We start from the raw sequence: 27,726 nt of genomic DNA, 5'->3' as shown, positions 1-27,726 counted from the left end.
TGTCATGTATTACTTATATGCTGGATAACTCCAGAAACATAAGGGCATATCAATTAGTGTGGCAAATTCGCGCATGAGCAAATTTTGTTTTCCTTCTGAGGGAGAGAAATGGTGTACTCAAAACAGTCGTGAAAATGAATGTGGTGCTACTAGTCCTTCATCTGTATGCACCATGTTAGGTCCGGTGAATGGCAGCAGCAATCCCATAGCCTTCTTACCTTTTTGAAGTCCCCAGCCTGTTCTTGAAAAGTCAGCACATCTTGTAAATATACAGGAACATTTTCAGTCTGAAATGGCTGCAGAATGAAAGCCCAGAGTTATAATGTGCAGTCTGTTTAGTCAAAATATTTGCTAGGGAATTCCCTTTTAACATATAAGAGCAACATTCTTATGGGCAGTACACAATGACAGGACCTGATGATTTTAAATATCCTATTTCTCTCTATATTGTCCTAAACTCAGGAATTACTACATAAGCATAACATAAGTTTACGAAAATATTAGCCCTTTTATCCTTCTGCTTCAATGATGGTTATCAATTCTGCAACTTGAGAGGACATATTTCCATTAAATTGTCCTTTAAGCAGGATTTGATTTGTGGTTCCAAGAGAAAACATTGCCATGAGTGAGCTATCTTTCTGTAAATGCAAGATCCATTTATAAAAAGGATGACTTCTGGATATCTGTCAGGTCAAATCTAGGAAAAGGCACATGTTTAAAAAAAAACACAAGCACACAGTCTTAAGGCATTTTCTCAGCCTCTGTTAAAATTAAAGATGCAGGATTTAAAGATGGACACCTAATAATTTTCAGGGAGGGGGTTATTTAATAGTGAAAGTTTATATTAGAAAGTAAAAATGCTGACAAGTACTGAGTCTCTTTATAATAACAAAGTGTCTACAGAATGTGGAACTGCAACAAACTTTGGTGTTTAAGTGTAAATGAAAATGCCATATCCAGTATTTTGGCTGCTACTACAGGATTTAAGTTAGTGCTAAAATATGTTACAGGTCTAAAAACATTATTTCTGCTCTGAATTAATAAGCCTAATGCTACTTTGTTATGCTTGCAAATGAGCAAGAAAAATTCATTTAAATAACCGGGTAAGCCAAGTGCATGAGGGTTAAGGAGGGGAACTTTCAGATGAATTAATGTGTTTGCATGTTTTTCTTGCCAATGTAGTGATTCTGGAATGCCTCTATTAAAAAATACGTCTGCAAAGTAATAAATTAATTGTCTACAATAAACGGTACTTACATATCATTGCAACCAGATTCTGTACAGGAGAAATGGCTGTTTTGAAAGCCATACTTCTGGTGAAAATTGTAGTGAAAGTTTCCAAGAAGGAGAATATAACACTCCTTACTACTTATGTCTAGCTTGCTATCTTTCTGACTGATAAAAATATATACTTGCCCTGTTTCTGTTGAGGGTAGTCAGACGGGCAGTGATGGGGCCATGACCATGACTGCAGTAAGAGGCTAAAGACTTTTACTCATTCATCCATGCTAGCTGTTTGAAGGAACAAGTTTTTAATTCCATTACATCAGTCAGGAACACTTTCACATTTCTGGACAGAGAACTGCATCATCATTTCCTAACCTCGCTGGTGAAATCTGTCATCCTAAGCATGCCTGCAAGCGTGCACAACCATGTATGAAGTCTGGCTTCCCTATTGTATTGTCACTGTCTCACATATAAAAGCTACATTTGTTTCAGGGTCCAATTTCATGTCCTTCACGACATTTGTGTTACTGCAAACATGTTTTTGCAGCGACTAACTTTACAGTTTAAAGAGGTGTCTCCAGTTGGAGGCAATTTCCCCATGCCGTTTTGGGGTTTTCCCTGGAATTAGTTAAGAAAGCAGGTGAGAAAGCTCTCCTAACAGTATTACACAGTGGCAAAACTATGTGACGGTGTGATCATAAATTAAATCAATTTGTCTAACAATATTTTCCATGCACATTTTGAAATGCTTTACAGTTAACACACATACCAAGTCTGATATCATCTGCTACAACTGAGATTTACAATGTCAGGTAGTGACTGTGGAATCTGGTTGTGATAGCATGTAAGTACCCAGTAACCTTCTAATCAAAGGAAAAGCATTGAGCTGCTTCAATGCAGACTGAATAGCAGATAACTGAAACCTGATAAGAAAGAATGTAGCATTCTTTTGCAGAATGAGATGTACTAGGTATTGAAATTATGTGGCTTTTACAATTGCGATTTCTTTTTGTCCTTTTGTAAGTAAAAGCAAACAGATACTGACTGTTAAGGTGAAGTGGAATAGAGAAAAGGCAAAAACAGAAATGTCAATAACAGAAAATGTAGAGGGAATTAAACTGAGTTGTAGTTGGATTAAATAGGAATAGCTACTGAATGTATGTCTCTTAAACAAACTGATACTTTTTTGGGTAGTATGAGTGTGTTACACAGACTTTTAGCTTGGTCTACAATTTCTTGATGAAATGGTGCTAAGATTACATGTTCATTTCTCTTCTCTGCTTTTGCTGAAAGCAAATACTGAATAATCTATGATAGTGATTCACGGTTTTAAAATTCTGAGTCTGTAATATAACTTACCTCATTGTTATACCATGTCCACAGCTGTTGTGTGATGGAATGAAGGAATGAGCCAATGTTGAAGTTGTCAGGTGGTTGTTCAATTCCTAGGATAGCAAAAAGTGTTTTTATATTGGGACTGAACTGTGTGTTTTTTTTTTTTTTTTTTTTTTTTTTTTTTTTTGGTGATACTTAAGTGGAATTGCTCTCTGTACAGAATATTTAGAAAGCAAGAGGGCTATTTCTTCAGATGACACTACTATGTAGCTTTAGTGTCTATGAGGAAAGGAATGCTTACATCTTGCATTTTAACTTAAAACAGCCTTGTTGATCTACAGGCAGCAAAGGATAAAACTGTTTTATGTTCATAACTGTCCTAGCAGTCTTGTTGCCAGGCAGTGTTCAAGGAAGTGGTTGTGGAATTTCAGAGGGAGGGGGATGCTGAATTTGCATGGGCATATCTTACTCAAAGGTTAAATTATGCTGTCTTGTGTTTGTAAAGGGCTAGTGTTTTGCATAGCTGAATATTTGTAATGCAGGAAAGGACAGCTGTTTCTCAAATGATTTTTCCACCCTCAATTATAATACAAGTTACTGTTTTAATTAGTTAATATATATATTTGTATATTGTTAATACTATTTTGGTCTTACTAGATTTTTTTCTGGGTTTTTTATAATTTCGTTTTCGTGCATAAGTCATATGAGTATTTCTTTAAGCTTTTATCTTGTCCCATACTTCTTAGTTGCTTGTGAGATTATTGTGGAATGTTGTGTGTGAGTGAAGTGCCTGATCTGTTCATATTTTGTTATTAAAGGGTGCTTGGAAAATATGTAGTAGGAAAAATACCTAAATATTTACCATCAGTTACAGTCTTTTATAAGGGGTGGTGGGCAGATGGCAAGTAGGTACCTTTCAGATGAAAACTGATGTGATATCTGAAATTGTTTTTTTTTTTTTTTTTTTTTTTTTTTAGCTCTTTCAAGGGATACAATCCCCATGGTCATCCTGGTGTTAAATAAAGACCTTTTTACTTGATGTTCTGTCTTGCTAGCATTATAATTTAAGCTTCTTACAATACGTTTGTTTTTCTAATTTTTACTTTCTTTCTTTCTGACACTTATTAAAAGCTGCCCAGAAGTGGCTGTTACCTAGTTTTCTCTTTATTTTTTTTTTACATTTTGTGAACTCTTCTTATCAAAGGTACCTTTTTCCAGAAACTGTAAAACACTATAATTTTTAGCAAGCTTTACCCATTTTACCATTTTACTGGAAGCAAAGCTCTCTTCACCCAAGACTGTACGAGGCAGTCAAGAGGAAAAGGTAAATACTTGCACCACACCACACTCATCACATAGTCCCTCAAAACCTACACCACCAAAACACACTCATAGAAACACAAAACACACACCTACATTCGCGGAGGCTCTCAATAAAAATATACCCAAGCAACAGGGACCACGAAAGCAGAAATGCAAGCAACCTACACCCCCCCCCCCAACACAACCCAAATGACACATAGCCCACAAACTTAGTGTGTCACTCAACCACAGCCCATGAGGCATAACAGCGTACCCAACACTCTAGTCATAGGTGACTCTATAGTCAGGCATACTGATGTTCCACTCACCAGGCTAAACAAGGAAAAAGTTACTGTCAGCTGCCTGTCAGGTGCCAGGATCCACCACATAACGCATGCACTCAGGTCACTCCACAACAAGTACAAATATGACTCTGTCATTGTACATGTTGATGTGAATGACCTGAGATGTACCTCCCTGGACTACATGAAAAGAAGCATGGAGGAGCTGTCCGATCTTGTATCCCAGACAGGTATGACTATAGCTCTGAGTAGCATCCTGCCATCACCCAGAATGATACCACAGTACAAGGACAAAATGATTGACTTCAACAATTGGCCAAGCTTCTGGTGTCATTCTACAGGGATTCAGTATCTGTCTGCCTGTGATGACATGATCGCAAACCACAATGCTTTGCCAGAAATGGCCTGCACCTGTCACCCTTGGGATTCCAGATACTGGCTAAGGCTCTTGCCACCCCTATGGTGCCTTTTCTAGGCAAGGTTCAAATGACAAATTCACCACTGTAACAGGTACAAGCAAGCAAAATCTGAGGGTAATGCTACTCAATGCTAGAAGTCTAAACCTCAAAATACGCTCACTCGAGGCACTCCTTAAAATGGAAAACATCGACATCTGTGCAGTGACAGAGACCTGGTTCAAGGCTCCAGAGAGCACCCCTGGATTACCAGGCTATAAATCATACCACACCTTTCGGCTACCTAACCTGGACTGAAACACTAAAGGCGGAGGAGTGTCCATATTCATTAAGGATATCAACACCTCCAGGCTAGTTGCTTAGCATAATGCATCCGAGATTATCCAAGTGCAACTAACTCTGGGCAAGACCACAACCCAAATTGTAGCTTGCTACAGATCCTCCACCATGCCCCAGGATTCCCACTCCTCCTTTCTTAATTCACTGGAAAATATTAGGATACAACCTAACACCCTAATAATGGGCAATTTCAACTACCCCACCATTAACTGGGAAAACTACTCATGTACCAACTCTTGTGCTCAACATTTTCTGGAATTTATAAATTCCAATGCCTTGGATCAACTTATCCACACTCCCACCATGGGGCAGCAATACCCTAGACCTGGTCATTACCAACATGGGCAACTGGTGTTCCACACCAGAGGTCAATTCCTCGTTGTTCAGATCAGACCACAAGCTAATCACCCTAGACATCTACATCCTATCCCCACCCCCCATTAGGGAAACCACCGTAAAAAATTTCTCCAAAGCCAACTTCACACTTCATAAGACAGAAGTGGCAAACTTCACGACACCCATGCTGATGGACAATAGAAATACGACTGCTGAATCCTATACAAATACACTTTATAAGCACTTACACGAGTGCATGGATCGTGCAATCCATAACAGAACCAAGATGCTATCCTTCAAAAAAAGGAAGCCAATCTGCCATAAACAAACTCTACAACAGAAGAAAGAAACTGTTGCAAAAAAGAGTAAAATCCCATCGGTAAGAAGCTGAGAGCCCTCATAAAATCCTCCAAAGCTAATTATGAAACCAAAATCGTCACTGATTCTAAAGACATCCACAAAGCATTCTATAGCTATGTCAAGAATCTCAAAGGCAACACTCAGATCTGCTCTGAGTTACAGCACAATGGCACTAAATATACAGAACCAACTGATATTGCCAACATCCTGGCAGATAAGTTCAGTGCTAACTTTACCCCTCTCTCATCCCCTAAAAGGCCCATCTCTATACCGGAAGAATGCAAAGTTCCTGTAATCGTGGCTACACAGGTAAAAACACACTCTCCAAAGCCAAGAACACAGCATCCATGGGACCTGACAACATCCCAGGCTGCGTTCTACATGAAATACAGAACGAACTGGCATCCCGCCTAAGTACCATGTTTAATCATAGCCTCACCTCAGGCTTTGTGCCCGCTGAATGGTGCACAGCAATGGTTATCCCACTCCACAAAGAGGGAGCCACCACGGACCCCAGGAACTACTGTCCAATTAGCCTGACGAGCCTGGTCTGCAAGGCTATGGAAGGTATCATCATGGAACTTATAAACAATGACATTGGTAATCTCCAAACTCTGGACCCTACCCAGTTCAGGTTTGTAAAAGGCAGATCATGTTTCCTAAACCTGATAGACTTCTTTGAAGCAGTCACCAAAGCCGCAGATGAGGGTAAGGTGGTTCACACAGCCTATCTAGATCTCGCCAAGGCTTTTGACACCATCCCCCACTCTGGAATTATAGATAAACTCATTAAACTAGGGATAAATCCCTATGTCACAAGATGGGTTGCCAACTGACTCACTGACAGAACCCACACTGTGAAAGTAGCAGACTCTAAATCCAACTTCAGACCAGTGACAAGTGGAGTACCACAGGGTTCAGTCCTGGGTCCTCTCCTGTTTGGTATCTACTTCTCTAAAGTACAGGCTAACACAGAAGGTCTTTGGCTGACAAAGTTTGCAGATGACTGCAAACTAGGAGCCATAATCAAAACTCCTAATGATGTGGACATCCTACAAAAGGGCCTCACTGAGACAGATGCCTGGTGTCAAAGCCATGGCCTCAAGCTCAATGCCAAAAAGTGCATTTTCATCCCTTTTGGTAAAAACTCTGTACCCATGAACTACCACATAGGCAGTAGTCTACTTAACACCAAAAGCGTGATAAGAGACCTTGAGGCACAGGTGAACAGTAATCTCTCCTTTGATAATCACATCACCACAGTAGTCAGGAAATCCTTCTACATGGCACACCTCATCACAAAAGGTTTCTCATCCAGGAAAAAAGAGGTCATTGTTCCCCTCTACTCATCACTCATTAGACTCATTATAGAGTACAATGCCCCTTTTGGTATTTACCTCACAAGAAATCTGCAACAACTGGAAAGGCTGCAGAAATACCTCACAAAGAGAATTACCAGCCTCAAACAAATGCCCTATGCAGACCATCTCAAAAAACGTCAGCTTTACTCCATCACATATCGCCTACTCGGAGGCGATCTCTGCCTAACATACAAAACTATGTCATACCCAGAGCTGTTGGGCATGCTCCACCTAAAGAAATCCCAATCCCCCTGAGCTACAATCTCTAGGGACCTAAACCTTGTCACCACAATAACTAGAACATGCTGGAGGGATAGATTCCTGTCCCAGAGACTTCCCATACTCTGGAACAAACTACCTGTCTATATCAAACAAAGCTCCTCATTAGCACTCTTCAAGAAAAATCTTGATGATTGAATGGGAGATAGGAAATTCACCCTGGGGATCACTTCTGTGGCTCTGCTCGACAGGGGCACAGGAATATAATTTTCTTGGGTGGTGAAAGCCACTGTACCATTTGACTAGGCCTATATAGGCCCTAGGGCCAGTAACCTAGTACCTACCTATGAACCTATGAACCAAGTAATTACAGATGTCTATTATATACATATTAAACATATTACTGTCTAGAGTCCCAGCTCTGGCTCTTTTATAGCACTTATATTGGCTCTCATTTTATACCAGCCTGGAAACCTGCACTCCAGCTCTTTAAAAACCCAGACTCAAACCAAAAGGATAGTGTTGTGACTATACTTGGTAGCCACTCACACTCTTTTCTTAGGGAATCCTCTCTGTTCTTTTTCTTTATGTTTGATTAGAACCCACTGTCACTCCTGCGAAGAATACTTTTTCTTTCTGATCAGGGAAACTCAGTGACTGTGACAAGGATACTCTGTCCTTATATCTTGATTAGAACCCCACTAGCACACAATTATACTTGAAGTATGTTAGTTTAACAGATTACACATACATCCAATTTCTTTGAGTCATACAATTTACCCGCTCACATTCAGTCAAAACAGGTGTAGAACGTTCTAGTAAAGCTTACCTATAGAGACTTTAGACTCTGCTGAGATTTAAAATTGTGTACTGATACACCAGAAATTTGCCTGACAGAAAACCCGTCTCTCTTCTGGGCCCAGTGGCAATTTATAATGCAGCAACACACAAACGGCTCTGAGCACACCAAATAAACATGACACTAAACTGTTAAGGTACCTAATAACTTTCACACGACATAGTTCAGCAGAGAATAATAATAATCTTAAGGATAAAATGGCTGGTAGCTGCCAAAGGTGGATAAGGTAAAAAGCCAAACTTCATGAAACAACCTCAAACATCACCACAGACTGCAACGTTCTTTAATCACAAAAAGTACATGTAAAATGGGTAAGACCCTAAAAACAAAAGAAACGAGGTAAAAATCCCCTGATACTTCGTCAACGATAAGCTCTTTTGAATTAAATTTCTTGAGATCGTAATGAATGAATGAAGTGGGGAAACACTTAATAAAGTCATTGTTGATCAATCAAAAGGTAGCTTTAGGCCAACTCCCTCCTCTCAGATCGAATCAGAAATGAACCAATGAAAATGTGTAAATATGCATGCTGCTTCTATTCTAACCAAAACCATTAGTAACCAATCAAAAGGTAACATTGGGCCAGTGCCCTCTTCTCAGATCGAATCAAAAAGTGAGCCAATGAAAATGTGTGGATGTGCATGCTCCTTTTATTCTAACCAAAAGTAGGTCTTCTATTTTTCAGTATAGAATGCAATGGAACAACTGCATTTAAACCTAGAGGCTTGTCTGGTCTCAGATTTATAATACATTTAATTTCATTCCTTTCCATAGCATTAGTAATGTCACCTTGTCTCATTCCAACACGGGTATTTTCCAAAACTTTGAAATAAAACCGATGTGCTGGGAACAGCTTGATGTGAACTGCGAGGAAGTCTTTCAAGTCACAGTTCCGAATATCACAGAGATGCCTCCAAACTCTGTTTTTAAAACGTTGATCAGTTTTGCCCACATAATATGCAGGACATTCTGAACACGTGGCTAAGTATACTATGTGAGAGGTGTTGCAATCTGCTGTGCAAGAAAATTTATGACTAATTTTACTAATGGGATGGATGAAAGTGTTGCTAGTATCTATACTGTTACAAGCCGAACATCTACCACAACAAAAGGTCCCCATCTTCTGTCTTATAGGGACATTTTTCATGCCATCTTTCAAGCATAAGAGACGTTTTAGATTCTTTTTGTTTTTAAAAGTGAATCTAGGCGTCTCACCAACGATCTCAAGAATTTTGGCATCTTGGGTTAAAATAGGCCAAAATTTCTTAATAACTTCACAGACTTCCTGGCAATCATTAGTATATGTTAAAATGAAGTTTACAGGGCTTTTGCCGAATCCTTCATTTGATCTTCTGTTTGAAGCATTATCGGTCCTAGACATTATTGGAGCCCCTTCATTCTTCCTTAGATGAACATATTCGTCCTGTTGCAGGGAAATATCTTTAACAGAATAACCTCTATTATTGAGGTTTCTTTGTAAGAACTGGACTTCTTGTTCATAATCAACTTCTTCTGTACAAAGTCTGGATACTCTAGTGACTTCATTCTTCATGATGTTTCTAGAGACATGCCTGGGATGCATGCTACTTCTATGCAAATAATGATTTTTCCAAGTGTCCTTTCTATGTATCCTGGTTCAAATTCCTTTATTATGGTTGATAAAATGTGTAACATCCAAGAAATCTATGTTGGTATTCGAATACTGTGCCGTGAACTTCAAGAAAGTGGTGGTTGCATTCAAATATGAAATGAATGACAATAATTGTTCCTCCTGTCCATTCCAGATGAGTACAATGTCATCCACAAAGCGTGCATAATACACTAAGTTCTTGAACCATGGGTTTGAATGTATCAAAACTTTATTTCTGTCCCAGTCAGCTAAGACCAAGTTTGAGTAACTGTTTGCACATGGTGTTCCCATGACTACTCCCCAATGTTGCCAGTAATAGTTTTTACCATAGCAAAAAATATTATTTCCAAGTACCATCTCAAGCAAGCTGCAAATAAGCTCCACATCAAGACTGCGAGCATGCATGCTAATGTAGTCTCTTATAGACTCATTCCCAGTGTCATTTGGTATAGATGTGAAAAGACTGCAAATAATCAAGGTTACTAACTAACAGAAGTTCCCAGCGCATTGGTTTTATTTCAAAGTTTTGGAAAATACCCATGTTGGAATGAGACAAGGTGACATTACTAATGCTACGGAAAGGAATGAAATGAAATGGATTATAAATCTGAGGGCAGTCAAGCCTCCAGTTTTAAATGCAGTTGTTCCATTGCATCCTATACTGAAAAATAGAAGACCTACTATTGGTTAGACTAGAAGGAGCATGCACATCCACACATTTTCATTGGCTCACTTTTTGATTCGATCTGAGAAGAGGGCGCTGGCCCAATGTTACCTTTTGATTGGTTACTAATGGCTATTGATTAGAATAGAAAAAGCATGCATATTTACACATTTTCGTTGGTTCATTTCTGATTCAATCTGAGAGGAGGGAGTTGGCCTAAAGCTACCTTTTGATTGGTCACCAATGACTTTATTGTTTCCCCACTTCATTCATTACGATCTGAAGAAGGTTAATCCAAAAGCACTTATCGTTGACGAAGTATCAGGGGATTTTACCTCGTTTCCTTTGTTTTTAGGGTTTTACCATTTTACATGTACTTTTTGTAATTAAAGAATGTCACAGTCCGTGGTGGTGTTTGTGGTTGTTTCACGAAATAATAATAACCTTTACTGCAAAGAAACACATGTGTAGGCCGCAGTGGTGCAGTGGTTAGCATTGTTGTCTCACAGCAAGAGGTTCTTTGGTTCAATTCTCGGCTAGAGCACCTACTGTGTGGAGTCTGCATGTCCTGCCTGCAGTTGAGTGAGTTTTAAAGACATGCAGGTAAGTGTGTTTGTGTGTGTGTGTGTGTGTGTGTGTGTGTGTGTGTGTGTGTGTGTGTGTGTGTGTGTGTGTGTGTGTGTGTGGGTGTGTGTGTCTTCTCTGAAGGTTGGGTGCTGGGCTGGCAACTCGACACCATACAAACTTCACTGCCAGTCAATCTGAAGACTGGTGATCTGCTGTGGTGACCCCTAACCGAGAAAAGCCAAAAGAAGGCCATTGCAAAGAAATGCATGTACATGGGAGACCAAGTAAAATAAACCTGTGTCTCCCTGAGCAAAAGGGAAGCTCTTATTTTTATAGTAAAATCATACAGTATAAATAATGCAGTTTTAGCTAACTGACCAGAAAGAATAATATTTATTTCTGAAAAATCCTGTTGACAGTACATCCGCCTGCTTTCTTATCATAACCTTGACCATACTGAATAACTAATTCTATTTATTATGGGTGAACTTACAAAGCATGAGAATATACTTATATCAAGAGAAGAAATAACATACCAAATAATGTGGACCTAGACTCCATTTTAATTCAAGATAGATTCCACTCTTGATTTATTTTCTCCTAAAAAATCTCATTTCTTCACAATGTGCAGAAACATACACCACAGCACTATACTAGCATGTAAACAGCTGCATAGATGCAGCTGTACCCTGCAGGAGCAAGTGCACAGCAAACCCCAGAAACAAGTCCAGATGGTGGAACCATTATATAAACAAACTTTATAATAAAAGGAAAATAATTTTGACCAAAAGTAAGAAGAGTAGTTCCCAGAATGTTAGAGCCCTTGTCTCTGGAAAAAAAAAACTCAGGAGATTAATAAAATCAACTAAAGGCAAGTTTGACACCAACATAGCTTTCCAAGCCAAAAACAATCACAAGGCAATTTTTAGTTATGTTTGTAATCTTAAAAGCACAATGCAGCAATGCGCTGAGCTGATTGTGAGCGATATTACTTACACTGAGGCTGAAGATATAGTAAAGTTATTACCTGATAAATTTAGCCCTAATTTTACTCCTTTCTCCCCTCTGCCTGTCAGTTAAGTACCTGAAACTGACTCGCTTCCAGCTATCACACAAGACCAAGTCTTAAAAGTGCTATCAAAAGCTAAAAATACTGCATCAACGAGTCCTGACAATATCCCTGGATGCATCTTAAATGGTATGAAGCATGATTTAGTCACACCCCTAACAACACTGTTTATTCTCAACCTCCATAAAGGTTTTGTATGAAGAGAATAGAGTACAGCTACAGTCCTTCCATAAGGGAGGATCTTCCACAGACTCAGGCATTTAAAAACCCATAAGTCTGACCAGCGTCATATGCAAAGTCATGGAAAGACTTATTATGGAACTAATTGATCAGGACATGTGGGACCTCCAAACACTGGACCTATCTCAATTTGGATTCATCAAGGGCAGATTATGATTACTCAACCTGGTACAATTTTGTCAAAAAGGTTTGCAAAGCAATGGATGAAGGCAAAACAGTAGCCTCTGCATACCTCAACCTGGCCAAAGCTTTTGACACAATTTCCCACTCAAGCACAGTAGAAAAGTTAAATAAACTGCAAATAAACCCTGTGTCACCCACTGGAGTTCCAACTGGCTCACAGACAGGATGCAGGAAATCAAAAGAAGGGAAGTTACCTACACAAAGATACCACTCACCAGTGGATTCCCCCCGGGGTTCTGTGCTGGGACTCCTCCTTTTTGGCATCTACTTTTCTGAAGTAAAAGCCTATACCAAAGGGCTGTGGCTGACTTAGTTTTCAAATGACTGCTAACTAGGAACAGTCATTGAATCCCCAGATGACTTAGTCATCCTGCAGGAAGGTTTGTCCCAGATAAATAACTGGTGCAAAAATTATGCACTGAAACTAAGTGCAAAAAATGTATTATTGTATCCTCTGGGATGTCATCTAACCCAGGGGACTACTACATTGACAACATTGAAAATATGGCCCTAAGAGCTGACCCAGTTGTTTGGGATTTGGGAACCTATGTGGACAGTGACCTAATTTTTGACCAACATGTGTCCACTGGTGTAAGAAAGTCCTTCTGTACTGCACAGCTTATAAACAAAGAGATTGCTTCTAGATCTAGGGATGCCATTGTCCCACTTTACTCGGCCCTCATTAGGCCAATCCTTGAATATAATGCCCCCTTTGGCAAGTATCTGTCCAAACATATGCAACAACTGGAACATCCACAGAGATACCTTACTAAAAAGATACAAGGCCTAAACAACATGTCCTGCATGGACTGATTCAAAGCCCTGTCATTATACTCAGCATCATACAGACTGCTAAGAGGTGACTTGGATCTGGCATATAAGGTATTCCCTGACCCAATACTGATGGATTTACTGCACATCAGCAAGTCCAATGGCATCATAAATACTAAGTCTAGGGATCTAAACCTCTTCTGCAACATCAACAGAATGGTTTAGAGTGACAGTTATATCTTGCAGAGGATACTGCTGCAATGGAACAGACACATTGCACAAAGTTCATCCCTGTCCATATTCAAACACAACTTGGATGTATGGATATGAGAGAAATGTTATCCCAGGACTGCCCCCTGTACTGCTAATGGGAAAAGGTATCTCCTAAATGCTTTATCCCATGCATGAGTACCCTCAGATTATCTATGGTATGATCCCAGTTATTATCATTAAGAGTAATATATAATTATCAACCATGGGATGGATAATGCCAATCTCTAACCAAATGGGATAGGTTAATTTGAACACAAAAAGGAAAACTGGTTAGGCTTAAAATGTCCCACAAGGGCAGCTAGCCTAGTACTTGCCAATGAACCTAAGAATAAATAAATAAACAACATGACTCACTGGTTAATAGCATAAAGTATGAGGCAGCTTACAGTTAATGACAGAATGAGAAAAAAGACCTTCCCTCAATATTACATTATATTATCTCTACATTATCCAGCTAGGTCAATTCTAAATCTCATTTATCCAAACTAAACAGAGATACAATTTCCCAAAGACAAATGTATAGAGTACATACTGAAACTTAGTTCAACAATCAACTGTTTTAATTTTGCAGAGACAGAAAGTCCATATGTCTGATATAATCACAAAACAGATATGTCTCACTAGTTTTTTATTTTATTTATTTATTTTACATTTGTTGACCGGGCTAGTCTAGCTGGACATATTTCCATTTTCAGTAGAGGCCCGAGGAGAAAAGCTCCACAGAAGTAAAAAATGTATACATACATAAAAATCAACATAGATGATAAGCCAAATTAGGAAAAGGTTAGTAAAAACAGCAAAAATTCCAAAAATCTTCAAACAAGTTAGTCTAAAATTAATTACTTAGTACCACACACAGAGAAATTCCATACAACATCATACAGGAAATTAAACATACTTAGAGATCAGGATGCAAAGATAATAAGTAAAGAAAGTGGAACAATAGGAGTGGGGTAGGGAGAAAAGGGCAAGAGGAGGAGAAAGTAGGTTAAGAAAGTTAGCTGGGAAAGAAGCAGGGTGGGGATAAAAAGGGAGAAGAGAAAAGATAAGAGGAGAAAAGAGTAATAGAAGAGTAAGAGATGGTTTGAGATAAGAAGTAGTAGTGCAAGGTTAATCAGGTTTACTACAGGAACAAAGCCAGTGGTTTTGGAGGTGTTGTTTAATGTTTTGTTTGAAAAGAGGCAGTGAAGAAATCATTGTTATGCTAGTAGGTAACAAATTCCATTTAGTACCAACAGAATTGGTGAAGAGGGAGTTACCAGCAGTATTATTAGATTTTATAGAAGTAGTCAATAGTTTACTTGAAGAGCGGAGAGAGTTAAGATTGCTATAAGGGATTAAGAGTTGTGAGAGTACAGGAGTGTTATTTGGTTGGTACAGTATTTTATGGGCCAGAATGAGTTGATGGATAGTAAGATAGTTTTGAATTTCAAGCCAGCCTAGTTGTTTCAAGTTAAGACAATGATGGGTTCTATAGGGGTTACCAGTAGCGGAGCGAGCAATGCTGTTGTAGCAGGTAGCTAATTTGTTAAGGTTGTTTTTCTTGAGGTTTGTAAAGATGGGTGAGGCATAAAGAAGAGTAGAAATAAGATGGGAACGAGCAATCTTAGTTCTAGTAGCTGGTGTAAGAAATGGTCTAATTCGATACAAAGATCCTATTTTTCTGTTGACTAGTTTTATGGAATTGTTAATGTGTTGGTCAAAAGAGAGATTATTATCAATGGTAATACCTAACAGTTTAGTTGTAGCGTCAGGTGAGATGACAGTAGCACTGTTAGAGGAGATATTAAAGTTTAAGGGGGAGGTCCTGGAAGTGGGGGTAAAGAGAAGAAGTTTAGTTTTTTTGGCATTTAGTAAGAGGAGACGACTGGAGAACCATGTCTCTACAGTATTAAAGACATTTTGGGTACGTGAGATTAGTTCTGAAGTGGAAGATGCTGAGCAGATGAGTGTAGAATCATCAGCATATTGAATACATGTAGCTTGAGGGATTGTTGTTTGCAGATCATTAATGAAGAGGGAAAAAAGAAGTGGGCCAAGGATAGAGCCTTGAGGAACTCCAATGGAAACAGGCAAGTAAGAGGAAATATGGTTATCCCATAGAACTGCCTGTTTTCTATTTGTGAGATAGGAATTGAACCATGTAATGGCTGAGGAATCGAAAGAGAGTGATTCAAGAGTCTTAAGTAATAAAGTGTGGTTGACCATATCAAATGCTTTAGAGAGGTCAATGAAGAGGGCAGAAGAGAGTAAGTTGTTATTACGGTTCTGATTAATGGTATCTACAAAGGAGAGCAAGGCAGTAGTAGTACTGTGATATGGCCTAAAACCATGTTGACAGTCTGCTATAATATTGTGGAGAGAGAGATATTGTACAAGTTGATGATGAATACATTTTTCTAGAATTTTTGCCAAGGGTGAGAGGAGAGCAATCGGTCTATAATTTGAATAGTCGTTGGAATTTACACCTTTATGAAGTGGGATGATATGAGATGCTTTCCAGATATCAGGGATGATTTCTTCTTTGATGGTCCTATTTATGAGAATAGATATAGGATATGCGATAACTTTGGCAGCCTTTTGTAGAAATAGTGAAGGGAGCTTGTCAGCAGAGGGGGTGCAAGGTTTTAGTTTAAGAAGGAGTCTATAAATGAACGTTGTAGAGATAGGTTGTAGTGAGAATTTAGAGAAGGTGTTAGTTATGTTGCTTGGTAGGCAGAAGTTGTTGGCATTTAGCTGTTTAGCTAGAGCTTGTATAGTATCAGTGAAGAAAGAGTTAAAAGCATCTGCAGTTTGTTGGGGGGAAAGAGGGTCAGCATTAATAGGGGAAGGTGTTTTAGAGGTTCCTGGGGAGAGGAGCTTATTGACTGAGGACCAAAAGAGTTTAGAATTATTTAGGTGTTTTTGCTGTAGTTCAAGGTAGAATTTCTTTTTGTCAGCTATTACTGCCTTTTTAGTTAAATTTCTAAGCTGACGGAAGTGTAGAAGGTCAGGGTTATTTCTGTGGGATCTCCATGAGGCCCAGACTTTATTTCTAGTATGAATAAGTTTTTTTGTTTCATGGGAGAGCCAGGGGGCTGAATTGGGTTTAATTCTAATGCTACGTTCAGGAGCATATTTATCAAGAATAGATAAAAAAGTTGTATTAAAGTGGATAACTGCATTTTCAAGAGGAAGCATTTTTAAGGCGTTCCAGTTACATGAACCAAGTTCCGTCTGAAATAGGTCAGGATTAAAATTTTTGATGGAGCGTACTTTCCTTGTAATATGGGGTATAGTACAATCAGTCTTTTCCCTAGTTATGAAGGTTAAAGAGTGATCACTAACATCATCAGGCAGGGTTCCTGTTTTGTAGTTATGTTCAACTCTGTTTATAAGTATCCAGTCTAGGATGCTTTCTCTATTACTATGTTTATTTTGCCTGGTTGTACAGGTTATAGTTTGGGTAAAGCTATGTAGGTTGATATGAGATGAAGGGTTTTCAGCATTTATGCTATTCCAGTCTATGTTAAGGTCGCCTAGTATAATAGTTTCTTGTGGATAAGTAGCTGATACCCAACTGAGATAATTCTCAAGGATAGGTATGTTGTTACCAGGAGGCAGGTACATGCAGATGATATAAAGGGATTTTTTGGAATTTAATTGAAGTTTAGCTATGATTACTTCTATTTTGTTATCTTGAGTTGGAGAGTTTGGAAGGGTAGTGATATTTAGATGATTTTTATAAAGGATGGCAACACCACCACCTTTACGGTTGGAACGGTCGAGTCTTACTATATTATAGCCCTGGGGAATAATTTCAGTGTCTTTGGTAGTAGGTTTTAACCAGGTTTCTGAGAGGCAGAGAATATCAAATGATTGAGTATGTAGGAGGGCATGCAGGTATGGTATTTTATTGTTTATGCTTTGGATATTAAGATGGCCTATTAAGAAGGTGTTATTAGGTTTAGGTGTAGACACTAGGGGAGAAGGGGAAGTAGGACCAGGGTTAGGGTGGATATCTCCATCTAGGAGTGAAGGATTAGTAGGTTTGTTAAAGAGGTTAATCATTAGAAGGGTTTGTATTTTAGTTTTGTTCTCAGAATGCACTGCATAGTTGAGGTGTGAGAGTCTATGGAATTTAGGTAAATGATAATTAGGGGTAGAAGAAATATTTGGGAATGGTATAGGTGGAAGGAGAAATCTTGTTGTGTGTTTGCTAGGATGGCAGTGTTGTACATAAAGTGGTTTTTCAAAGTAGGACAGGAGGTACATTGAGCATAGGGTGGAAAGAAGTAGAAGTGAGATTAAGAGCTGGGTAGTATGGTAGGAAGCCATTGTAAGAGGAGTAGGAGTATAATAGACAGAATATGAGAAAGTATGAGTTGAGATAGTAGAGAGGGTTGTATTTCTGAAAGGTTAGAATTAGAACCAGGAGAAATAAAGAGGGGATAGGAATAACACAGATAAGGGAGTTAGATAAGGGGAGGTTAAGATGGGAGGGAGAAATGAAAGGAAATAATAACACAGAAAGAGGAGTTAGATAAGGTGAGATTGAGGTGGGCTGGAGAAGTGAAAGGAAATAGGAAAGGAGAAGTAAAGAAATGAGTGGGAGTGGAGAGAGGGTATTGGATATAGGGTGGAGCGAAAGGATTGGACGGCTAGGATAGGGGTGTGTCAAAATAGCTATAAGTTGAGGACCCCTGGGGGTGGGTGGGAATTGGGGGTAGGGAGGGGAGCGGAGTGAGCCCGCAGGGCGAACGGAGCGGGTAGAACCAAATGAAGGTGGACTAGAAAGGAGACAATCAGAAATACAGGTAAATTTGATGGGAATAGAAAGATTGCTTTCACCAGTGGGATGAATGAAGTTATGTAAACATACAGTAGGAGAGAAGGAAGAAATAGATGATAGTGTAGCAGGTAAGGATTTGGCAGGTTACAGCAGTAGGAAACGAAGAAAACTACAGATTAGCAGGGAGCTAGATAGACAGCAAGGTAGGTACAGAGACTAAGGGAGTTCAGAAGACCAAAACCCTAACCTTGCAGGCTTAAACAGGGATAGTCAGAGGCAGTAGAAGCAGTAGAGAAATAATCAGTGAGAGAAGACTGCCATCTACTGGAAAGTGTAGTTAGTTGAAAATTGATAGGGGCAGCAGAAATAGGATAGCGAAGAGTTGTAGGAAGTAAGAATAGAGAAAAAAAGCTAAAAAGTAAGGGTAAGAAGGAGTAGTGAGGGTCGAGAAGAGGAGAGGTACTGGCTGCTAGGCTCTAAGACATAGGCAATTGTCAAGACTCTTTAGGTTGACCTAATAGGAGGCTATAAATCGACAGGCAACAGAGCCCAGAACCTACTTTCTGTTCCTTGAATGGAGAGAAGTTAGGGAACCAGCAACTTTCAATCCTGTAGGCAGGGCCAGGTTCGTCCAACACCAGTAGGAAGGTAAACAGGACAGGAAGCAGTGGAGATTAAGCTAGAAATCTATGGAGACAGGTAAGGCAGTTTTGGTAGGAAGGGGATAAAAAGAGACAGGGTTAGCATGGATGTTCAAATACAGGCAGTACAAGAGAAAAATAAAAACAGTACAACTAAACCAGCTAAGCAGCAAAAGGCAATTAGTTTATATCTAAAACCACCTTTAGCAAGTTAATGTCTAAATACTGTCTAAAATGTCAAATAGCAGGTAAACAAAGTATAATGACTGTAGGTAGTACAAAAAACAGCACTAAAAAGCTTAGCAATAATATTAAACTATACTATTCTTTCTGAAAGTAGCGTCGAGAGTGTAGGGTTGATAATTAGATGAAGTGGATAATTAGTAATACAGGCAGTATGCTTCATGTGGGAGATAGTGGGTTGAATAATTTCTAGATATGGCGTATTGACTGTTTGCTACGAAAAACGCCAAGTTATACAGCCAGTAAGCTCCACGTGGGAGTCGCAGCTGTAGTTGCGATAAGGCTACAAAACTACCGACAGTCAGAAATAAACTATAAGTTTAGAAACAAATATTTGAAATGTTTGCATAGGGAATACCTTACACCAAATATAATAACTAATATATTTAAAAATGACAACATAAGCTGTTGGCTGTGTTAGGCATTACTTGAAGCAGACTGGCAACATATGTTTTATGGCTGTTGTGCCCTTAAATGGTTTTCATTGAAATTTCAGTCTTTTACCCAAGCATTCTGGTCAGATAAATTTATGCTAACAAAACATTTGACACTCTTTAATGCCCCAGTGTGCAAATTAAACAAATTTCCTGTATTTGAGAGTATTCTGTCTATTGCATGGAAAATCATAACAAAAACTGGAGGAAAGAAGTTAGGTTGTAAACAGACGATGCATGATTTTAACCTTTAAGATGTTTGACAGACAAGGACATGTCTGTGCTCCTTGAGGCACAAAGACTTTAGTGGTCCTAACCTGCAACTTGGCCACAGCTACTAAGCAGGTGAAAGCCATTGCAAAAGTTGAATATAGAGGGTGGTGGTCTACCAAGCAAGTGAGCAAGCAGGTTCTGGTGCACACTAGCTGTGAGGTTTGGCAAAGGTGTGTCTACAAAACCTGAACCTGCTACTATGGCTTTATAGATGGCTTTATAGTGCACTGTTGGTACTTTTTCCATTAGAAATTAGAATTTTTTCTCCCTACATCTTTTTGTTCCTAGCTATCATACTATTTTTATTTTGAATCTCTGTTTGATTCTCTTTCTACTATTAAAACTACTCATAATCTCAACTCTTCCTAGCATATCATCATTTACAATATAGACTTTTATCTCACCCTGTATTTTCTAGTCTATTGCACTATATTACATTTTTTCACTGTACAATTTCCAGATAAATAATGAGGCATTCTTTGTTTGGTTTCAATTTTAGTTATTTATGTATTTATTTATGTCTTCATGATCATAATTGCACTCTTTTTAACTTGTGCTGTATAAATTTGGAAATTTTCTCCATGGGCCCTTCTGAAAATGAGCTAACTTTATCTCAGTCAGACTTTCTCAGTAAATAAATCAGATCAAACTTTGCTAAAAGAAAGTAGGTTTGCTGAACCTTTTAGCAACTTTCCATCTCTCATACCATGTGGTATTGAGAAAATGAAGAAACATCAGTAAGAGCCAAATCACTTAAAAATCCAACAATAGCAAAGTGTAAGTATGCATCACTGCAAAATGTGCCAGTGGTTAATTATCTGAAGTTATCATTGCTGACAACCAACTGCAGAAAAAAAGATCCATCAGCCATAGTCACCAAGGAATTTGGGATTAGATGCATCACAGTCCAAATCAGTCCAAATGAGTAAAATCCAGCAAAATTCCACTGACTTCTAAACATCCAGAATCATGTCAGCTGTACATAGCAACCATGTGAAGACTTGTAGCTGATGGGTGATGGACTGCAAAGATACTGCTAAAAAGCTGACACCATATATCATAACAAAGTATGGATGCAAAGCTGTCTCTAGAACATTAGAGATGTCTCCCCTCACAGTCTGCCAGAAAACAGTAAGAGTCCAAGAAATACAAAAAACAAGACTGAGTTCAGTGTACAATTGAATATATACCACTTCACCAATCCAGCCATTAATTACTAATCAGATCTGGGCCTCTGTGCACTGTAAACTCATTATAGCCAGGGTATAAACATGTTGATGGTGACAAACCTATACTCTTGCAAATCTGTCCATAGTAAATGTTGATCTGCTGTATCAAAAACTCCAGATATGTCTAAAGAACTTACCCAGCAGTCTTAGCATTAGAAGGACTGACCCAGGGAGAATCCACACAGGAAGACTGGGTTTACATACAAAGATCTACCAGGAACCCTACAGGTCTGTATCACCAGGGTTAAACATGGGAGCCATGCCTGAAAGTAAAGCATCTCCAGTTATTAAGGCCCCTTTTATGTATGTAGTTGTAACTCAGGAACACAAACTCATGTAGGAAACCTAAACAATAGTAGAATCCAATATACAGGGCCATAAATATCTGCGCTAGAACAGGGTAAAGTATGTCTGTAAAAGCTCTTTCAAAAGTATAACTGGGGTGATCTGGCCCAGAAGAATTATTCTGTGAACATTCAACAATTTTTGTGGCTATTTCAGATATATTTTTCAGCATTGTGAATACTTTATTAACAATAGTTTTATTTGGAACATAATGTGTAATTCCCATGCATGGTGCACTTGTTATTATAGCACTGATTGCTAATGCAACCATTTTATAATTATATATTTATACAATATTAATAAAGCAGCCTTGTGTCAGATAATCAGTGCTTACATTCAGTTATTAATAACATGATATAAGTATCATAATCAGGTAGTGTATCTAGTCTTAATCTCATGTTTGGTTTAACATTGCTTATTAAAAAAGCAGTTAAACATACAAATTATACAATTCCTCCCTATTAATATTCTAAAATGTGCATGCTGATTGGCCAGCCCAACCAGCGTGCCCATTGTAAATCCCAAAAAATACCAATGGAAAAAGGTCCAGTCGCCCGGACTTTTTTCTGTTGGTATAAACTGCCCCAAAACTTAAAAAAAAAGAGAGAGAAAATGGAGGAATGGAGACTTTCTTTTCACTGTTGCTTCAGTTTCAAAGCCTTGATGTACTGGGAATGCGTGGGAACACAAGTCCCATACGCGTGCACAGTACATCAAAACGCAGACTCAGTATACCACAACCGGCAGAAGAACAGCAATCTGCCATTATACAAAGACATTATTTAAGAAAAGTAAGTATTTTTTTTCTTAAATAATGTCATTGTATAATAGCAATAACCGACTCCGTGGTTGTGGTATACTGAAGATTTACTCACGGTTGCCTTTGTTTAATCACTTGGGCTTCACCCTCATGATTAGATCACACCAACTGTGGGTAAATCTTCAATATACCACACCACGTCATTAGTTATTACTTAATTAACTATTTGCAACTTAATGTGAAACCAGGAATTACTCAGTGACCATATTATTTTATTTAACTGTACTGCAAGTCTTAACAATTAGACCAGCGGTTTCTCACCTTGTATTGGAGTCTGCTTTATTAAATTGATATAGCTCTTAGGTATTTTGTTTTGTGTTAACATCCTTTTCAAGCTCAAAGTCTAATACATCACCTTATACAGCCCTTTTCCTAGCCTGCAGTTCTGTTTCTGATATCTGATAGGTTTCAATTCTATATTTTTAATCTCTGTAATACTCTTATCACCTCTTTTATTGATAGTTTGTCTTTCACTTTCAATTCTGCAGTTATAGCTTTCTTAGCCAATATCAGTACTAAAGACAGCAATGCTTTTATTTCTTTAGTACTTGTTTTTTATACCTGCTCAACAAAAACTTTTCTGTACGGAGGTTGAATGTACTTCTAAGTAAAAACATAACGTATCATTCAACTCATTTTTTTACTGATGTTAGTCTTTATATTCCTAGAATATATGCTCCCAAGGACCTCTTTCTGAATCATCACATTTCAAGCATAAGCCTCTTGTCTGCAGGAGCATTTTTTTTAAAATTTCATAAGGGTATAGAAATATTTGTGAAAACATTTTCATTCAAAATGCCTAAATTGTCTTGATTTGGTTGCATGTCTAGGATTAAGACATATTTCCCTTTGCTAATCAGCAGTAATATCTATATTTTTACCTTTGATCAGTACTGTATTGCCATCTCAGATGCTGACTTAGTTATCAGTCTGAAAAAGTGCCTTCTGTACCAGATATAAACTAAGGAGAATGGAAAACACAGATGACAAAACACAGTGCAGTGCAACTTGTGGTGCAAAAATCTGGTACATAATTACCCATGCCTATTCCAGATAATACATCTCTAGATGCAGTGGTAATGTCTGACGTCTATTTTGATTTCACACAGGAAAATAACTGCATTGACAAGTACTTAGTCATATATGGACTACTAATAAAATACTAGTAGGCACAGGCCAGTGATGACTTTGATTTTGCAAAACTGCACAGAGTTAGAGTTATTGTGTAGGACAACCCACTTTGTATTCCCCCACCTATTGTCTGCAATTACAGTGTGGAGTAGTGACTTGTAGCTCTTAGTGGCACGATATTTAGTTATGTGTTACCAGTGAAGAATATGAGTGTGATTATACATAACAAGTGCAGCTCATTTCATTTTATTTTACTTAGTAAAGATCCTTAAACATGTGTTTACTATTAAACAAATAACTAACAAGTGATTAAAAACAAATTACATTGGCACATTACTTATATTAATAGTAGAATGAATCAAATTAGTTTTAAAAAAAATCAATATTCTAAAATTAGTAGCCTGCATTGTTGATTGTTAGATCTGGAGTTGTTAGAGTAATGCAGAAAGGAGTATGTATAGGACTCCAAGGCATGTCACAGAAAATATGAAAATATTTCCAAAAGCCCCTAACCTATAATTCTGTCAGATCTAAACTATCTCAGCAATATCTGACAATTAAGACACGTCTTCTGTCACATGATTCACAGTACTTGCCAGGTGTCCACCTGTTCACTTCACAGTAGGTTAGCAGGCTGGTCTGCTGTCCCTGACTCAATGTCCATTTATTTACTAAAATGAATACTAAACAATCAATATTTGACTTGAACACCATGGTCTGTGGCACAGCAGCATCAGTAATTGTAGACGACAGCATATTCAGACCAGCATGGATCACAGAAAAGGAAGAAATAGCAGTAAAAGTAGCATTCTCAGGCTCAGCCACGGCAGCTGCACTACAGGTAAACATTAACTGATTCAATTTACCAAGAGCCTTAGAAAATTAAAAAAAAAGATTCAGGAGAATCAGCTTCATGTATTATAGTTACACTGGAAGTAGATGACTCTACATTCTCAACTTCTGGAGGCAAAGTAAAGTGGAAAAAGAGCAGACCCAGACACATCAATTACAATGTGTAGATGGTAACAGCACTAACCAATTTTTTTTCTCCTTCTGAAAGGAGACACCTCAGCAAAAGTAGCAGTCACTGTTGATTGTAATACTCCAGGGGTGGGACTAAGCATGTGTAGGTATAACAGATATGACTGGCACACACAAATAAGCTGTTGTTATTGGTAATTAGTCATGAGTGACATATGTCACCAACAACAGATGTTTGTAGTGCTTATTTACCTTCTTGTTAAGGTGGGGTAATACTGTGGAGAAAGATTCCCACATGGTTAACCTTTGAAATAAATAGAAAAGCACCACTTTTTGTCCTGCCATAATAGCAAAAAGTGTAACTGGATTTGGCAAGCAAAACGTTACATTTCACCATAGGTTTCTGTTTCACTCTCTCACTCTCTTTTTTTTTTTTTTTGCACTTTGCCTTGCCTCTCAACCTCTCAGTGTAAGATTTCAGGACAACTATTGCTCTTATAAATTTAGAAATTCAAAAAGTTACTAGAATCTACATTTTCTTAAGATATGAAGTTTGAAAAATCAAATGTGTGTCATTATTTAGTGACTTCAGTCCTCAGTGATTTGCCAGAAAACCACAAATGTTATGAGGAACAGGCTAAAAGTCTGAGGCAAAAATCTGGTTGTTCTGTGTATTTATAGACAGTTGAGATGTATGTATTTCACTCACATTGATTTCAATTATATACTGAATATTCCTGAGAAATAGTTGTCCAAATTTGTGAGTATTCATTATGTATTCATCAACATCATTCTTGGACAATGTGATATGAAGGTAGAGGTGGGGTTAGGCAGGGTTTACTACTGCATATTCAGCGAGTAGTACAAAGAGGTTAAAGCCCAGTGAGAGATACAGCATTTATACTGGATATAGGTGATAACTGATTTAGAGCACCAAAAGACATGGAAAATATAGAAATATAGAAATCTCATTAAAAGTAGCAGCTTCAGGCACAGGACTGGCCCTAGAAGCAGAAGGGTTTGTGTTCTTACCTTTAGAATGCCTTGAACAGGAAGAAACTAGTTAAAACAGCTATCCCACAAATGCAAGCATAGCATTTACAGGGGATGTAGATGGTAAGATATTTAAACCATCTGGAATCTCTGTGAAGAGAGGAACAGCAATAAATCTTGCCTGGGTCTTAGCAAAATTATCAGGTTCTGACACAACATTTAGACTGGATGCTGAAAGCAGCATGCACTGTAGCACAGTCTGTTAAGTCCAGATTGACTTTGCCAAGTACTTTTCAATGTGTTTTACCTTGCTGCAACTACATTACTTATTTTGACCCTTGTGTCTTTATTGCCCAGATGTATTGCAATATACTACAGTCTGCTTTTTGATAATTCAAGATCTCACAAAGGCATTTCAGTGAAGTGAGAAACCTCAGCAAAATGTGTCTGGTTTCCACCATAAGTAGTAGCCTCTGGCACCGTACTTAAACTGGAGAAAGCTTCAAATTCTTAACATCTGATATCCCAGTAGAGGGAGAAACTGTAGTCAGAAACAGCAGTCCCAAGCACAAAGTAGTTACATTGGGTTTAGAGGTAACAGGTTTAAACCAGTTATGATTCAGTCTGTTAAGTCCACCTTCACTGACAGACCATTTCAATGAACAGTTTTCAAACAAAAACTAATGTAATGGCCCTGGGTGAATTGAGAGGGCAAGCTGAGTGAATCCTGGTTTGTCATGTGATGCTCTAGTGCTATAATGAGATAGATTATGCCATTTGCTTTACAAAATGAAGTTCTTCTTTTATAAATTGGGTTTTATTGTTAGTGGTAACATGCTCAGGCAGACCATAAGCAGCAATAAGATTTTTCAAGACAATTTAAGGTAACTTGTGAGATGACCTCAAATATATGAACTATTCAAGCCATTTTGAATATGTTCCCACAACCACCATGAATACTTTATTCATAAAGGGTCCTGTGACACCCAACACTGCTACCAATACGTGAGGGGCATCAGTATGTGTCATCCCCATGCTGGGCCAGTAGTCAAGGAACCTGAATTTTCACCACTGACACTGGAAAGGGACATGCACTTGGAATACAAATGGATACACTCAGTATTTCCAGATGCAGCTCTCTCTGCATCATGTACTATTTCCCTTAATAGCACACAGGGAACACACTAGGGCTGGGGTCTATATGTCTCTATATCTGTTTCCCTCCAGCTCCCCAATAAGACTCTCCACTGTAAAGCCATAGGGTTAGGTCCTCAGCCGAGTGTCCAAGCCAAGTCCTCCAGCACCCTTCCTGTAAACCCAGTGCTTTATGTCCCTGCCCCAAGTAGCTGACACACGCATACTCTTTAAGATTTCATGTTCTCGCCCACATACACACACACACACACACACACACACACACACACACACACACACACACACACACACACACACCTGGGAAAGGCTGGCACAGATTTACTAGCTATGCCCTCTTCTGCCCAGACTATAAGGTAGATTCACTGCCACCAGACACTCTACAAGCAGCTACTCTAAGGCCTTTAATAAAGGATGTCCAATTATACAATGCAATATTAATATTAATACAAATGGTAGTAGTTCACCAAGACGACTAGGCCTTCTAGAGTGGTCCACACAGTGTCACCAAATAAATATAAGTACACTCAAAAGTTAGATACTCTCTACAAGGACCAGCCAAAATGAACATTTTAAATATATTTAATAAATAATAAAAGTACATGAAAATATTGAATATATATTCACAGTAAACCATAGAGTTCAAATCACAAAAATATTGAGAACAACATTGATGGACAGACTCATACAAATAAAGAAAAACAATATCTAACCTAAGCTTTACTATATTGCTGACTGAATCTAAGAGAATGTTACTGTTCCCTAGTTAAGTTACTTACTTGGGCAAGGCAGGATGAAATACGTGAGCAGTCTTTCTAGTCAGGTCCCAAACAGAATACTATCTATTCTGAAATTATTCCCTGTAAAATGTAATATCCAAGATGACTTGCATTAATAGGGTTGCCAGCTTTCTTTGTGGCTAAAACCGGACTAAGGTCACGCCCCTCACATCACCCATAACTCCACCCATTCCCACCCCCTCTCCCATCCATGCTCCACCCAATTTACATCACTGTGACATCAGCTTATGGGAACGCCCTCTGTTTCTGTTCCAGATGTCTGCTTTCAGTTGCTTTACTATGCTTTTCTGTAAAAAAAAGCATAGTAAATCAGCCAGTTTAACACACACACTGATAGTCTGTTTCCTTTTGTGAAACAGAATACTGGAGTTTGTACAGTGTTTTCCTGACTATCAGAGAATTTATTTGATTTGTGGATAATCCAGAAAAAAAACGGATAGGTGGCAAAAGTGGGGGGGGG

The 27,726-nt window shown here is 38.4% G+C and overlaps 1 long non-coding RNA gene across 1 annotated transcript in view; it reads right to left on the bottom strand.

Annotated features, from left to right (window-relative positions):
- Positions 1-27,374, bottom strand: part of LOC122799341 — a 30,655-nt gene extending 3,281 nt beyond the window's left edge. The window contains exons 1-2 of the long non-coding RNA XR_006364456.1: positions 27,246-27,374; positions 219-296 (exon numbers count right to left, since the gene is read on the bottom strand). This is a non-coding gene — a long non-coding RNA (uncharacterized LOC122799341). The remainder of the gene's footprint in view (positions 1-218; positions 297-27,245) is intronic.
- Positions 27,375-27,726: the final 352 nt, after the last annotated feature.

The sequence above is a fragment of the Protopterus annectens genome, chromosome 4.part0, assembly GCF_019279795.1.
Source record: "Protopterus annectens isolate FY-2018-M chromosome 4.part0, PAN1.0, whole genome shotgun sequence".
NCBI lineage: Eukaryota > Metazoa > Chordata > Ceratodontiformes > Protopteridae > Protopterus > Protopterus annectens.
The sequence above is the reverse complement of the archived record's forward strand: the minus strand, read 5'-3'. Positions and strand labels throughout refer to the sequence as shown.